General features: G+C 44.1%; 1 protein-coding gene across 3 annotated transcripts in view; it reads left to right on the top strand.

Annotated features, from left to right (window-relative positions):
- Nucleotides 1-5,207: 5,207 nt before the first annotated feature.
- The window catches only part of RUBCNL (rubicon like autophagy enhancer), a 38,343-nt gene continuing 27,663 nt past the window's right edge, over nt 5,208-15,887 (top strand). Inside the window, exons 1-2 of one of the 3 annotated variants that reach the window (XM_064586097.1) lie at nt 5,208-5,364; nt 13,231-13,366. The gene's annotated coding sequence lies outside the window, so the exon portion shown is untranslated. Of the gene's footprint in view, nt 5,365-6,728; nt 7,175-12,763; nt 13,367-15,887 lie in introns of those variants that run through there. The other 2 variants (XM_064586096.1, XM_045869459.3) reach the window with 2 other exon arrangements.

Below are 15,887 nucleotides of genomic sequence, written 5' to 3'. Positions count from 1 at the left end.
AGATCATTGCTCCTGTGGCTGGGAGGGTCACATGACCCAAAATAATGCCCACATCTTCATCAGGAGCTCACTGCACCGACAGCCAGTTTTCTTTCTGTGCTGCCATCTTTTTAGGGGGATTTTAAAAGCACCACTGAGACCTCTTTTTTGTTCTCTTTTACAAATCATTAGCTGGGAAAGGAACTGGTATTTTCCAATTGTAATGCATCTACGAAATGAATGTGAAATTTAAGGTTTTGTGTGTGAGTATTTGGATCCGGCTGAGTCGTCATTCACAATACATTGTAAATCTCGAATAAATACAAATCGTAGCTAATATAAAAGATACGGCTAGACTGTAGGTATTATTGAATATATTATTTCAAATACCAATTCTATCTTTTATAGTTAGCGCTTCCTGTGTCCTGATTAAGTAATCTTTACTCACCTCTAAATCACAAAGGTATTCTCCTATGTGTGTTTCCACCTTTCACATTAAGGTCTGTGATACCTCTCAAGTTAATTTTTGTGTATCTTGTGAAGTAAAGATCAAGGTTCAGTTACATCCCACATGGTACCAAATTGCCCAAGCACCAGTTACATGAAAGAATCGTCTTTCTCCCACTGAGCTGCAGTGGCCCCTTTGTTGCCAATCAAGTGGCCATGTATCTGAGTCTGTTCAAACTCTCCTTTGTTCTATCAATCTATCAGTCAATGAAAGCCTTGAGCATTAACTAGTGAATTATCCTGTCTTTCTGAAGTTGGAAGGAAGAGAAGACCTAAGTTTAATGCGGTTCAATATAGTAAATCATAAAGCCATACACTGGATGCTTCCTGAGTACCAGACATTATGCTCAGTACTTTACATTTATCATGTCATTTATACTATACAATGGTGTATGGATATGCTATACTGATGAAACAAAGGCTTGACAAGTCCTGTGTTTCTCTCTGCAATATCAGTTGAAACAGACCTAATTTATTTTTCTGCAACCTTCCTTCACATCTCTCAATCATCCAAACCAAGGCACGATGATCCTTTTTGAAGAATCGGATGTTCTTGGCTTGATGTCGACCTCAAGAAATGGAGAAGTCAATCCTGCTTAAGACGTTAGGAAAAAGGAATTCCAAAGCCTATTTGTAAAGAAGCACACAAAGAGCAGGACGAAGCAGGGAGTTCTGAGCTGAAAGTGCAGAGTGTCTGACTAATGGTCCAGAACAAGCGAAGGGCCCAGAAAGAATGACTAAGGATGTTGTCATGATGTTCTCTGCCCAGGCTATTAGGTCACCCCAGGAAAACACAGAGCTATTTGAAGATGGAAAAGAGCTTTATGTGTGCCCCCCAGCTGCTCCCTTGCCTTCTTCCAGGCTCTGAAAAAAATCAATGGTGGATGCTCACAAGTGATTCTGTTTAGGCCTTTGCTACTCAAAGCGTGGTCTGCAGCTCAGCAGCCCCGGCATCATCACCTAAGAGCTTGTTGTAACATCTCGGGCTCAGCCTGAGAACTGCTCGGTTAAAATTTGCATTTTTTTCAAGACTCAAGGGAATTCCCATGCACATGCAATTTGGAGAACTTGATATTAATATCACCAAGGAGGGAAAATGCCAACATCACCAGGCTCCCAACCTGATCATGTCCCACAGTTCAGAATCCTGTAATAGCTCCCCAGCCCTCAGGCTAAGGCTCCAACACCTTAATGTGGCCTTAGACTCTCAGCTCCAGCCTCCTCCCCTCACTCTTCCCTCCTGCGTTCCACCCAAGCTCAATGATGGACATTAAGAAAAGAGGTCCCATGGCCCAGAGGAGCCCAGTGAACGTGCATGTGGCTCAGTCAGTGCGTCAGCCCCATACACAGCTGAATTCAAGAAGCAGAGCTCTCCCCAGGGGGGTTCTTGAGTCAGCAACTTTCAACTAATGGCATTTTTCAAGGGACCTTTGTGTTTACACTGGGTTTGACTCTCTGACAGAAGCTCCAACCCCAGAGAATGACAACAGGACTCTTGGGAGCCTTTCTTAGTTGGCCAACTGTTGTAATGCTTCATTGAAATGCTCTACTTGTTCTTCCTTCTTCAAATAGGCCTAGTGTTGCTTGTTGTATGTGATATGGGTGTCAGCTGTGTTGACAAGAATGTCACATGCTCTCTCAGCAGCCAGCCTGAAGAGCTTCCTCACGCCACAGAGGAGAAATGAAGCTTCCTCTTGTGAGGGAAGTCAACTGCTATCTGCTAAGACTGGCATTGATTTTTTTTTTTTTAAGATTTTATTTATTTGACAGAGAGAGACACAGTGAGAGAGGGAACACAAGCGGGGGAGTGCGAGGAGGAGAAGCAGACCTCCCTCCAAGCAGGGAGCCCGATGAGGGGCTCGATCCCAGGACCCTGAGCCAAAGGCAGACGCCCAACGACTGAGCCACCCAGGCGCCCCTGGTATTGATTTTTAAATTGAATCCACATTTTCCTCTGTAAGCAGAAGAGAGAACGGGGTATTATCGTCACAAATTTCTCTCTTACTTCAAGTTCATATAATTTAACTACCAATTTCTTGATAGCAGAGGCATTTGTTCACAACTAGCTAGAGAGAGATGGTTATCCTTAAAGTTCCAGGCTATCAAAAATACACCAATCATGGCTCACAGACTCTATATTTTGCCAAAATTTATTTATTCAGCAGATATTTTTAAGAGTCTCTATTATGTTCAAAGCACTTTGATGATTAGACAGAAAAAACGGAGATATTTCCAATGGAATCCAGGAAACCACTTGGCAAGGATACTACCTTGCCACTCCAAAAACTGCATTTCATCAGTGAGACCAAAATTACTCAGTCTCTTGGGGTCTGTAACTTAAAACAACACAAATTTATTATCATGCAGTTCTGGAGGTCAGAAGTCTGAACTGGGTCTCACAGAGTTAAAATCAAGGTGTCAGCAGGGCTGTGTTTCTTCTGGAGTTTCCACAGAAGAATCTATTTCCTTGTCTGTTCCAGCTTCTAGAGATTGCCTTCATTGGCTCCTGGCCTGTTTTCATCTTCAAAGCCAGCAATGGGCTGGATCTTTGTCCCACTGCATCACTCTGACTCTCCTGCCTCCCTCGTTTACTTGTAAGTACCCTCGTGATTACATTGGAACATGTGAATGGTCCAGGATAATCTCATCTCAAAGTCAGTTGATCAGCAACCTTAATTCTATCTGCAACCTACATTCCCCTTTGCCATGTAACATGACATAATTACAGGTTCTGGGGATTAGGATATGGATGTCTTTGGAGGACCATTACTCTCCCTTTTACAACTCCCTGGAGTTGATTTAATTTAATTTGACCAAACTCACTGGAGATTACTATGTAAGGAGGAATGATAATTTCTTACTATTTACTATGAAAAATATAACTTTGGGGGAGTAGAGTAGGTGGGAATACCCTTGGTGGCTGGTCAGCACCTTCCTTCCCTGGAGGCGAATTGATACAGAAAATCTACTTTTACATAGAAGCCAGCATGGAGAGCATGAACTTAGAGCATCAAGTCAAGCTGAATGGCCTAATGGCTGGTGAAATGAATCAAGAAGAGAGAGGTTCTACTTGCCCAGCTAAGGGCATCTTCAAAGAGGAAAAGTGGGAACTGTGTACTGAGGAGAGGAGGAGGGAGACTAGGGACAAGGTTTACTGATTATCTGTCAGACTGAAGGCACATGCCCTTCATCTTGTCATCTCCACTGGAACAGGCTGACCCTGGGGGTCAGGGTGTGCCTGAGGCGGCAAGGTTGTATGTCTGGTACTCCTGGTTGACTAGAAGCAAACAACATTGTCACCAGAGTCCACAGGCCTTTTGCTTGTTACAAAAGGAACAACGGGCCTGAAAGGGAGTTGCTTGCCCCCACAAGAGGAAACCAAGACTTCATTACGCAGCGCCCCCCCTACTCCCCCCCCCCCATGTGTCCTTCAACCAGTCAATCTGGAAGGAACTGATCAGTGCTAGTGAGGTTAGTCTGCATGAGAAGTAAGTCCCCGCCTTCCGCCCAGAGGAAAGTGATCTTGCTGGAAATAATCTTTCCTTTGTTTTTGACTTCCTTGTCCCACCCCTGTTCTGCCTTTAAAAACCTCAGAGCTCCCTTCTGTTAGCAGGAGGGGCTGCTGCCTGATCCATGAATCATTGAATCAAGTCAATTTGATCTTTAAATGCACTCAGTTAAATTTTATTTGTTTGTTTTTTTCATCTGTTTTAGCTTCCTTTCTCTCTGAAAGGTTAAGAGCCTCTTGCAGGACATGGCATTTCTGAATGTGCCCCCAAGCTACCTTTCACAGGCAAAAGCAAGTAGTAAAATGGCAGGATTACTCTTCCTTCTGAATGACGAGTGCAACAACCCCAGAGCTAGGCCCTGTCACCCCTAAAGGAAAGCAAAATGAGGCAAGACAAAATTCAAGAGAAGAGTTTCCAGGGGCAGAAGCCATCTCTAAGCATATTGCTTTCACTTGGGCTTTTACTCCAAAGAAGTATTACATCATGATAACAGATCTTAAATACACATATGTAATATATATACTTATTATAATATGTATTTATAATATAGCACATATTATATTTAACTTATATAATATATTACATATGTAACATTATAATACATATATTTTCAATATATATTTACATGCATGTATATACAGATGCACATACATATATACTTCATTATGGTAAAATACACATAGCATAAAATTTATTATTTCAACTATTTGTAGGTATACAATTCAGTGCCATGAAGTACATTTACAATAATGTGCAACCATCACAACTATCCATCTCCAGAACTTTCTTCTCATCCCAAACAGACACTCTACCCATAAAACACAAATTCCCCATTTCTCCTCCTCTAGGCCCTAGTAACCTCTATTCTATTTTCGATCTCAATGAATTTGCCTATTTAGGTTCCTCATGTAAGTGAGGAACATACAAATTTGTCGTCTTGTGGATAACGGATGTTTCCAGCAGACAGAAAAGAGGAAAAGAACGAGAAACAAGCCAAATGCAGCTTCCCTGGTTTCTTTCACTCCCTGTCGCATGTGTTGACTTCTCTGCCATTGCAGGATCAGGATCATCCCTCCTTCCCTGAATGTCCATCATGATGTCAATAGGCTCCTTTTTGTAGCTGATTATGCCATTCATCTCATTTCCTTCCTGTTTTGCACAGAGACTGAGTTCTCCTTTGCTGACTTCATTTGCTGAGCTCAAAAACAGGGTCGGATCCCTGCTTATGGCACAAATCACTTCTTGTGAAGTCTGGCTGGGTTGGGGCAGGCAGCTGCCAGGCCTCTAGTCTCCTATGAGGCTGTCTTGGCCACAGGGGAGCCTGTGTGTGACCAGTGGGTGCTGGGCGCGAGCCTGACCAGCTGAAGTGGTGAGTTCCTGATGCTCTCACTGCCCTTGGGCCCTGGGGCATGGAGGGTACTGTGACCTGGAAGATGACCTTCCCTGTGAAAAAGAAAAGCAGCCTCTGCTTTTCCCCAAGTGGTTTTTGGCTGGTAATTATTAGTGACTTTCTCAGAATTGAACAATTGCTTAGGCAGTCTTAGAAAACCCATCCTCAGCATTGAGTACTTGGGGAATTCTATTTCCAGAATTCTAATCCCAGAGGTGACAGTAGGTTTCCAGTGAATATTTCTTATTTGAAAAAAATCTGTCCTTGAACTTTCTTTCTGAGTTGTAGAGATACTCTTCCAGAATGTGGGCCTCCTTTATCTGTGATTGGTGAATGTGTATGTTCAAGTTTATAGGATGTCCCCATAACAGGGCATAGGCCGGCCTATTTACCTATTGGTAAAGATGATTTCAAAGTGACTTCAAAGGGAACCGACCAAATCTTACCATCTTGGTCTAAAACCTCCTAGTGCCTTAACAAGAAGGCTTTTCTTATCTTGGACTTGTCCAGGCTACCACCTAGTACAGTTTGTTTTTGTATTTTGAGGGTTTTTTTGACTGGCAGACTGACTGATTTACTTTGCATGATATTCTTTCTCTCTACTTCCTCTTGATTCTTCTCTTTTAAATATTCCTGGGAAAGGCTCTTGCTTTGCCCCTCAAGTTCATTATTTTTCTGTGTCTTGCTAGTAGCATGGTGGAAAATGGACATAAGGTTTGGTGTTAGAGACACTGGTCTTTAAAGCCTGACTGTACTTTACTAGGGGGGGTGCGATGAGGTTGGTTTTACCCTGCAGAAGGGATTCTTTTAAGTAATCCCAGACAGGCTCACCTGCCTGTTGTTATGGGGACAGGTAACTCTGAGATTCTTAACCCACTCCGCTGCTGGAGTGCGTTGAAGCTCCCTAGGGGCGAAGGGACATCGTGCACTCTGCCCTAGTAAACTAAGTCAGGGCTTAGGTTTCTAGTTATGAAAACGTTGTTTTGGTTGGCAGCTTCTCCCCAGCATCCACCTAGATCTGGATGCCACCTGTAGCATAGCTGTGACTGAACTGCAAACCCTCGCTTCTAGAGTACAAGGTGACGATTACATGGGACGGAATCCAGGGAAGTCCTCGGAGCCGGGCTCCGCGTGGAACAGCCAGCTGAGGTCACGCTCCGGATAAGTTTTAGGTCCCCGCTGGGCGTGCAGAGTTCTATGCAGACTAATCCCAATTACTCAGGAGGACCGTTCCCCATTTCAGGCAGTTGCATGGATGCAAATCCCGCCGCTTGGGGCGTCTGGGGCCGGGAATTCGTTGTCCTCCAGGTCTGCGTTTTTCTCCGGGTTTCAACCCCTGACAGCGCGCTTGCGTCTGGGCCCCCAGCGAGGGCAGGGGGTGATTTCGGGAAGGAACCCGGGGAGAGCTGAGCACGGCTGCTCCCGGCTGTCCCAGCCCACGTCACCCAGGGCTCGGAGGTGGGGGCCTGGGGCACGGCCGCCTAGGGTGGAGGAGCGCGGGCGCCCAAGCTCGTGCCGGCTCGCGTCCTCCGCATCTCGCAGCAGGCAGCCGGCTCGGGGGCTGCGCTTCGCTTCCCCGGGGGCCTTCTCGGATTGCGGCGGTAGCCCGGGATTCCGACGGGGCGGGGAGGGGGGGTGGTGGTGGCGTGGCAGCGTCAGGGCGCCGCTTCCCCCTCCGCGCTCCCCCTTTCCGCCGCGGTGGCGCGCGCTGACCTGGCACCGCCGCCGCGAGCCGCGCGGACCCACGCGAGCCGGGAGCCGACGCGGTGCGCTCACCTGGCGAGCCGAGGTGAGGCGGCCGGGGCTGGGGGCGCGACGGGAGCCCGAGGTGGGGGCACGCCGGCAGGGGGAGGCTGTCGGAGCGGCGGGGGTGCGAGGGGTGCCCGAGGCAGGGGCTCGCCGGCGGGGCGAGGCTGCTGGAGAGGTGAGGTGGTGCGAGGGGCGCCGGGGAGGCTGGCGCGAGCCCGGGGCCGTGCGGGGGCTGGGCAGTGCCGAGGCCCCTGGGTGAACGTAGGAAGGGGCTCCTCTGCGGGGGTGGAGGATTTTTATGGAACTTGCAAGAGGGAGGGCCCCTGTGCTCCGCTTGGATGCGGAAGGCTCAGGAGCGGGACCTCCGGGCACTTTATCGCTTGGCGACTCTCAGGGAGCACAGAGCCCGCGCCCTGCGTGGACCCAGGTGCTGTGCTCCGGACGCGATGGCTTTTCTCGGTTCCCCAAAAGCGCGCCCACAGATGGCGAAGGCCCGCGGAGGATCTCCTCCCCAACACCGAACCTTGGATATCTGGTGACAAAAGCCAAACTTTTTGGTACTTCACCGAGCTAGGCTAGAGCGTGAGAGCGCGGCATATCGGGTGGTCGAGCGCCCGTGGTGAAGTCCACCTGCCGAGATTGCAGCGGGGAAAGCGGAATTGCTGCATTTCACCCCCACCCCCTCCAGCCTGCCTGTCGCCGCGCGGTGAGGTTTGCCACCCCCCCTCCTGCGACTACTGATGCTGTCAGCTTGGAGAATGTGGAAAACCTTCGGAAGAGGGGTTATTCAGCCCTAAGTGGGAATTAAGACTAACGGGAAGGGGTATATTCCATAACCGTGCTTACGGTATGATTGCAGTGGAACTTGGAAGGATCTTTGAATTGAAGATGTGGTGGGAAAGCTCGAAGGGCTGAGGGTCGGCAAATTTGGGTTTCGTAGACTCTGTCCTAAGGCCGAATAGCAGTGAGGTTTGGGCAAGTCAAGAAACCTCGTTGAACCTCAGTATGCCTGTGTGAGAAGTGGGGGGATAATCCCTGGCCCACCTCCCACCGGATGGTTTGGAAGGAGGGAGGGTGTTTTGAAAAGTATGAAGTGTGGTTTCTATAAATTAAGATTATCCCCACACTGCTGCTCACACCTCCCTCCTGGCCACCAGCAGAACCTCCTTTGGAGCAGAATTAAGGCAGCACCATCCGGGTAGTGTGGGCATTTTCCTGCTTCCCTGTCCAAAATGTCGCAATGTGTCTGTTTCTCGGTGTGTTGTTGCAGTTCCTCTTCCCAGCGCTACTACCTGACACGGCGCATCACAGTGTGCCATCAGGGGGTCAGGGGACAGGAACTTTGCCTTCCCCATCTTCTTTAGGGCCTGAGGGAGATGCTAAGAAAGTTGAGGAAAATTGGTAGTGGCCAGTGGCGGGGGGGGGGGGGGGGGGGGGCGGGTTTCATTATTTGACATGCTCTTCATGAGACCATTTAACTCTGAAAACATTGTTGGCTTTCCGAAGTTGGAGTTCTTGTTTTCTGATTGGGGAAGACTCTGTCAGAGCCAAGGATAAATATGCAAGAATAAGCATTTTTCATTCGAATGATCTTTAGAGGAAGATAGTAAAGAGCTAAAGAAAGAGTACCATTGCTTGCTAACAGGTTTTCCCCACCTGTCTGAGGGCACACAAATAATAGCATTGCCAAATTTAAATAGTTTCCCTTGTTACTAAATTTAGATTCATGTTTCTAATATGGAAAGGAAAGAGTCACAAGGTTGGGTGGTGTTACTGTTACAATTTAAGCAGTTCTTTTTAAATAAGCATGTCCAACCTTCCAGCCATTATAAACATGAGCAATCCTAATGCCTGTATGTTATATTGTATATATCTTTTCTAAAAAGATAAATAAGGTAAGCATGTCAATGTCACCAAACTCTCTGATTGGTTTTTCATTTTAATTAAAAGGAGTTGAGAGGTGACTCATTTATGAAGTTGGGAAATAAAACTAGCTCTCCTTAGTTGTGCTGTTGTATACTGAACTGTAAGTTTTTATTAAATAACACTGATGGTGATGATAAAGCTAACTTTTATTGAATATTGTGTGCCAGACTGAGAATTCATTTAGTTCTCACAACAGTCTGTAAAGAAACTGAAGCACAGAGAGGTTAAGTGCCTTACCCAAGGTCACACAGCTAGTAAGTGAGGTATTTCTCAGATTGACATAAAAATTATATTTGATTGGGACCCTGGTGTTTTTTTCTTAACTTCTGCACTGTGTTTTATCCCATACATACAGGCAGCATGATGATGAGATTGGGGTTCTGGAGCAAGGTTCCATGTCCCAGTGCTGAGCTTGCTGTTGAGTTGCTGTGTGGTCTTCACTTTACTTCCTTTTCCTGGGCCTCAGTTTTCTCATCCATAAAATAGTCATAATAATCCTATATTGAATGAATGTTTTATTTCTCACTGGAACATGAAGCGTGAACTGTGAAAGAGAAACACTTCCATTATGTAAAAGGAAGTGTTTTTGTCATCCTCAATGTAGGCTGGAAAATGACAAAGGAGAAAAAGCCGAAATAATCTACACACTTAAATGTGATCTGCCCAACAATTAATGTTTGGAAATTACTTTAAGAAAATACTTTAGTTCTGTTCTTGGATCCTTAGTTTTACACTTATTAAAAGAGATAAATGTAAATTAGACCTCAAAGTTTTGGGGGGGCAGGTCAGGTTGAAAAGCACTCAGGACCAGCAGATGCTTTTGTCTTCTTGATTTCAGGAGCTGAAGACTGGAGGGCGAGGTGGCCTTAAACTCTTCCACATTCTTTTATTTCAGCAATCTGTAGTGGGTCAGAAAACAACTGTCCAGGAAATACATGTAACGTACTTCCCTATTCTCTCCTTCTTTATTTGGAGATTTTTCTTAGAAGCCAGCTCAAGGGATGGCTATTTTAAATATGGTAGGTCAGGAGAGTTGAACTTTTGTTTATGCACATTTTAAGGGTATTTTAAGCAATATGGCTGTCGTCGGATCATTTGAACTGTCCTATGACATATATAAAATGTGTTTTTGTTTGTTGGTTTTGGTCTCATTCTTAGTTTAAACTCTTGGTCCCTGTGGAGATTTGGGCCCAGGGAGGTAAGCATAAGCATGTCACTAACATTGCCGGCAGCCCCTTCGTACTTGATCAGTTTTGATATTCTGGAGAGATGTTTGGATCTGTGAAATTTAAAGGTCTTTCCTTTATCCCTGTGCTGTCACAGGTAAGAATGTGAACTTGGGAGCAAGACTGCCTGGATGTAAAACACTCCAGTTACAAGTGGTGCCTCGGGTTCTAGTGTTGTTATATCTACTTCATAGATTGTTAGAAGGATCAAGTGCGTGTGAGTGTAGAAAATCTAGAACAGTGTCAGACACATAGTAAATGCCATGTGTTAGTTATGAACTGATAACGATGGCTAAGATAATAGAAGAAGAGTGCTCTGGGAAAAAAAAATAGGGCAGTAAATGAGGATAGCGTACACCTTAGGGATGCAGTTTTAAAAAGGGTGATGAGGAAAGTCTCATTCCAAAGGGAAATTTGAATAAAGAAGGGAGTGCAAGTAGAAGAGTATAGAGGGGTGTAGGGGTGCAGAAGGGTATAGAGGTGTAGGGATGGAGAGGTAGTAGAGAAGGTCAGAGAGGTAACTCAGGGATACATGGACAGATATAGCAGTGTCGACATTTTTTCTTTTTTTTGATTTAAAAAATTTTTATTTCATTTTATTATTTTTTTAATTTAAATTCAGTTAATTAACATATAATGTATTATTTGTTCCAGAGGTAGAGTTCAGTGATTCATCAGTCTTATATAATACCCAGTGCTCATTAGATCCCATGCCCTCCTTAATGTCCATCACCCAGTTACCTCATCCCCCCACCCCCATCCCCTCCAGCAACCCTCAGTTTGTTTCCTATGATTAAGAGTCTCTTATGGTTTGTCTCCCTCTGTGGTTTAATCTTGTTTTATTTTTTCCTCTCTTCCCCTATGATCCTCTGTTTTGTTTCTTAAATTCCACATGTCAGTGAGATCATATGATAATTGTCTTTCTCAGATTGACTTATTTCGCTTAGCATAATACCCTCTAGTTCCATCCACATTGTTGCAAATGGCAAGATTTCATTTTTTTTGATGACTGCATAATATTCCTGTGTGTGTGTGTGTGTGTGTGTGTATCACATCTTTATCCATTTATCTGTCAATGGAATTTTTCTTTTTTTTTAATTTGTTTTTTTCAACTTTTTTTTTGAGAGAGAGAGAGAGGGCACACATGTATGCAAGGTAGGGGTTGGGGGACGGGCAGAGGGAGAGAGAGAATTTCAAACAGACTCCAGGCCCAATGTGGAGCCTGGCCTGGGGCTCAATCTCACGACCCTGGGCTCCATCTCACAACCCTGAGATCACGACTTCAGCCAAAATCAAAAGTTAGATGCTTAACTGACTGAGCACCCAGGCGCCCCTACTTTTGTTTTTATTTTTTGTTTTTTGTTTTTTTACTTTTACCTAGGGAGTTTGCTTATGGAAAATTTCAAACTTAAAAGTAGAGGGACTATCTCCCACTCTCCCTGCTTGTGTTCCCTCTCTCGCTGTCTCTCTCGCCATTAAAAAATAAATAAAAAATCTTGAAAAAAAAAAAAGTAGAGGGAATAGTACATGTACCCTCCTCCCATTTTCAACAATTATCAAATTATCAACATGACCAATTGGCTTTCATCCATATCCCCGGCTGGCACTTCCTACTGGATTATTTTAAAGCAGATGTCAGAAATTCCATCAATGATTTCTACATACGTCTGTATATATTTCTCAAAGATAGGCTCTTAATCACACAGAAGCACAATACTTAACTGTGTTGACTTTGTTTCCCATCTATAAATTGGGACCAGCAGAACCTCCCTTACAGCCCTGGCCTGAAGATGAATGAGGGTGGATGCCTGGACTGCCCTGTAGGGTCCGGCAACTGGTGCCCAGGTGCTGGTTGCCATCATGTTCATGATGTTGTAAAGACAACATCTTTGTTGTTGTCAACAGACAACCAGCCCTTGGTTTTTGTTTTTTTCTCTTTTCTTTTTCCAGATAATTCAGTTGTGGCAATTTCACTTCCACTTCCCCTCTCTTCTCCGTACCGACTTTAGGCACCTATATTCTGTATTCCCTTTATCTACGCTCCATTTCCCCCTTAGCTTTCAGCACCTGTGTTTGCAGCCTGACTTACAGCCGGAGCTCTTCTGAACCCCCGACCCCGGAGCCTGTGCGATTCAAGCACTCTCTAGGCTTCCTACGCCTTTTTGAAGGGAGATGGGAACTTCTTCCCATTTCATTTTTTTGGACTGCATTATTGAGATAGAGATAGAATTCACATAACATGCAATCCAGCCATTTAAAGCGTACAGTTCAGTGGCACCTGGATGGCTAAGTTGGTGAAGACTCCGACTCTTGGTTTCAGCTCAGGTTGTGATCTCAGGGTCGTGGGATCGAGCCCCACCTCAGGCTCCACGCTCAGCTTGGGGTCTGCTTGGGATTCTCTGTCCCTCTGCCTCTGCCCCTCCCTCCTCCCGCTCAAATAAATAAATCTTTAAAAAAAATGCACTTTTAAAGTGTACAGTTCAGTGGTTTTAGTATATTCACAGATATGTGTCATCCTTTCCACAGTTGATTTTAGAACATTTAGATCCTCAAAAAGGTACCCTGTACCCTTTAGTTATCACTCTTTATGTTCTCATTCTCTCTCCTTCCCCCGAAATACCACTAATCTATGTTCTGTCTCTATGGATTTCCCTATTCTGGACATTTCATAAAAAAACATCTATCAATATGAAATATCTTTTGTGACTGGTTGTTTCACTTAGTATAATGTTTTCAGGGCTCACCCACACTGCAGCATGTCTTAATACATCACTTCTAATTGTGGCCAAATAATACTGCATTCTCTGGTGGTCACACACTTTGCTTACCCATCCATCAGTTGATGGACATTTGGGTGGTTTCCACTTTTTGGCTATTGTGAATAATGCTGCCATTTACATTTGTGCACATGTGCTTGTGTGAACATCTGCTTTCATTCTCTCAGGTATATACCCGGGAGTGGAATTGCCAGGTCAAATGATAACTGTATGTTGAACCATTTGAGGAACTGCCAGACTGTTTTCTGACATGGATCCCCATTTTATTTTACTCAAACATGGGAACCTCGCCATCATTCAAGGGTAGGTACCTACCCTTACTTTGCGTAAATGTTTGTATTAATATTTTTGTAAGTCTTATTCAGTTGTCTAATATTCATGGATACATAATTTTTTATTCATTATTGTTTTTATATGGAGAAGGTTTTACTTATTTGAGTGGTGGCATATAACTTTAGGATACAAGATGATTTATTGGAAAGGAAGAACAGAGTGCTATTTTTATGAATTTTTAAGTTACACAATATATTAGAATAGCTGTGCACATATAAGGTTTATAAATAAATAGTCCCATACTGGAGATGTATGTACAATGATTTTGTTTGTTTTTTTATAAATAGGTATAATCATAAAATTCCGGGCATGGTGTTCTAAAAACATGGAATCAAATATAGTGGTGTGGCTTTTAATCCTTTGTTTTGTGACAGATCTCATGGGAAAATTCTTAAAATTACTTTGCCAATGAAATTGCAATTATCCTAATATTTATGGCACACATAAATATCAGTGGAAGGAGCTTTGGATCAGGTGTCAGACTTGTTTTTTGTTCTACTTCCGGTAGTTATTCATGCTGAGGCTTTGGACAAGTCCCGTAACATTCTTTATTTCAGTTCCCAGATCAGCATACTAAAACCTGAAATATTTCATGTTATCATCATGTAGAATGAGAGTGGTAAGTGTGACATACGCAGTGACCACAGGAAGTTAGTCATCTGTGTATCTTGGGCAACCTTGCAATTTTCTTAGGCAAAATATCTATGTTCCTTGGTCTTTGCCTTTGTTGGGTCTTCCCCTTCTCACCACACCCATTTGTCATAATTGCTTTCTGTCCTTCCTCTGGGTTCTTTTGACAGCAGACCTTCAAAATTAGGGGTCATTTCAAAGATCAAGTTGGTTGAAGAGGAGTCCGCGCGATGCATTGTTTCCTTCCTGGTGCTTCTTGTGCCAGAACACAGAGTTCAGCATGTGTTGTGGTGAAATTGCAGCTGTATGAAAATGGCGGTTTACTCTGATTCCTGGATGCTTTGCAGAAGCTGTGGAGTCACTTGATTGGGCATCTTAATGGTTTCTCTTTGACAAATTATCGTGTGAGTCTGTCGCCATCCTTTGGGGATGTGAGTCTGTTTAAAGTCAAAGCTTGAAGGGAAGTAGATACGGAAAGATGGGAAGAGGACTGGGGAACTGCGTTAACCCCAAATAGCTGACACTCTGTCTGTTCACTTGCATTTGTTTATTATTGAGCACGCGCAGGAAGCCACCCGAAAATCGGCATAAATGAATTTTATCTTTCACTTCAACTCTTATTTGTGATTTCTATTCTCTAACTTCCTTTATTCTAAGGAAGTGGTTGACAGAAATTTTAGGTCGTGATCTCCAGTTTCTTCTAAAGGGTGACATCTATTCTAGACTTTCTTTCTTGGGAAACAGAAATAACCAACAGAGCCATACTTAGGTACTGTTTGTTCGTTCATTCTTTCATTCATTTTATTCACACTTGAAGGATGTATTTGCTGAGCACCTATTATGTGCCCCTGTTCTACGTTCTGGGAACAAAATCGTGTCCAGGTAGAATTTTTTTAAGAAGTTACCCTCAAGAGATTTTACATTCTAGAGGATGTTAATCTTTGAGATTAAATAAGATGGGGATTCGTGCTAAGGAGTAAGAAGAAAACTAGAGGTGGGTGGGGGAGAGGAATTCCTGGCTGAGGCAGTTGCCATGACTTATATGGGGGGACCATGGAGCCATTGCTGAGAAGGTAACATTTAAGATGAGTCTTTAATGCTCCCAGTAATGTATTCTGTCAGTAGTTCATGCTGGGGCAGAGAAAATCTAAAACCCTAAATCTGACCTGCTTGTGCCTATTCATAAGATTGTTAGGGGTCTTAGCAGCTAAAAGCTGCTCTTCTGCCATCAAAGTGCTGGCCGGTTATGATCTGAAAGACTTTTGTGAGGTCACTATAGAGGTCATGGTGGCTCATGCCCAACTGAGTTGTCCACAATACTCTGGCTCTGAGGTTGCCCTCGTAATGCAGTCCTTCTTGACAGAACCACTGACTTTGAGGGCCAGAGACCCATCCAGAATGACTTGGTTGGGGGGGTGGTCCAGGAGTCTCTCTTTTGTCTAGGACCGTTGCTCCTGCATATATGTTAACCAGTAATCTGGCCCGTGCTCACCCTCAATAGGAAAATCTCAATAGAAATGACGGTAAGCTTTGCAATTTGATTTCTCTTCCTTTAAAATGTTTTTGGAAATTGATTTTATCTTTGTATCTAAGCCTCTTTGATTCCCCATTTATGATAGTCGGGAACATTTTGGGAAGACGCCAGCCATCACTTAGGCCCATATTACCTCCTGCTTATCAGCACTGAAATGTATGAATGTGTAAGGTTAGTCACCATGTCCCCTCTACCAGAACATAAACTACTGGAGGAATCATGGAGCTTATTTTACTCCGGTGCTTCCAGAACAAAAACCATGCCAGTCAAGTAGTAGATGCTCAGTAAATATTTGCTTAGTCGAATAATTAACAAACTATAAGCAAG

Source organism: Mirounga angustirostris, unplaced genomic scaffold (genome assembly GCF_029215605.1).
Source record: "Mirounga angustirostris isolate CCGP_5_RB_7025 unplaced genomic scaffold, mMirAng1.0.hap1 SCAF_3, whole genome shotgun sequence".
NCBI lineage: Eukaryota > Metazoa > Chordata > Mammalia > Carnivora > Phocidae > Mirounga > Mirounga angustirostris.
The sequence above is the reverse complement of the archived record's forward strand: the minus strand, read 5'-3'. Positions and strand labels throughout refer to the sequence as shown.